The following is an 870-nucleotide window of genomic DNA, read 5'->3' on the forward strand; positions in this document are numbered from 1 at the left end:
TGACTGTTAGAAGGAAAACTAACTAACAGAAAGGACATCCACACCAAAACCCCATCTGTACGTCACCATCATCAAAGACCAAAGGTAGATAAAACTGCAAAGATAGGGAGAAACCAGAGCAGAAAAACTGAAAATTCTAAAAATCAGAACACCTCTTCTCCTCCAAATGAACACAGCTCCTCACCAGCAACAGAAAAGCTGGAGGGAGAATGACTTTGACAAGTTGAAAGAAAAGGCTTCAGAAGATTGGTAATAATAAACTTCTCCGACCTAAAGTAGGATGTTCAAACCCATTGCAAAGAAGCTAAAAACCTTGAAAAAAGATTAGACAAATGGCTAACTAGAATAAACAGCATAGAAAAGATCTTAAATGACCTGATGGAGCTGAAAACCATGGCACGAGAACTACGTGACGCATACACAAGCTTCAGTAGCCGATTCAATCAACTGGAAGAAAGAGTATCAGTGATTGAAGATCAAATGAATGAAATGAAATGAAAAGAGCAGTTTACAGAAAAAAGACTAAAAAGAAATGAACAAAGCCTCCAAGAAATATGGGACTATGTAGAAAGACCAAATATACGTCTGATTGGTGTACCTGAAAGTGATGGGGAGAATGGAACCAAATTGGAAAACACTCTTCAGGATATTATCCAGGAGAACTTGTCTAACCTAGCAAGGCAGGCCAACATTCAAATTCAGGAAATAAAGAGAACACCACAAAGATACTCCTTGAGAAGAGCAACTCCAAGACACATAATTGTCAGATTCACCTAAGTTGAAATGAAGGAAAAAATGTTAAGGGCAGCCAGAGAGAAAGGTCGGATTACCCACAAAGGGAAGCCCATCAGACTAACAGCAGATCTCTCG

This window comes from Mandrillus leucophaeus, unplaced genomic scaffold, assembly GCF_000951045.1.
Source record: "Mandrillus leucophaeus isolate KB7577 unplaced genomic scaffold, Mleu.le_1.0 Scaffold51, whole genome shotgun sequence".
NCBI lineage: Eukaryota > Metazoa > Chordata > Mammalia > Primates > Cercopithecidae > Mandrillus > Mandrillus leucophaeus.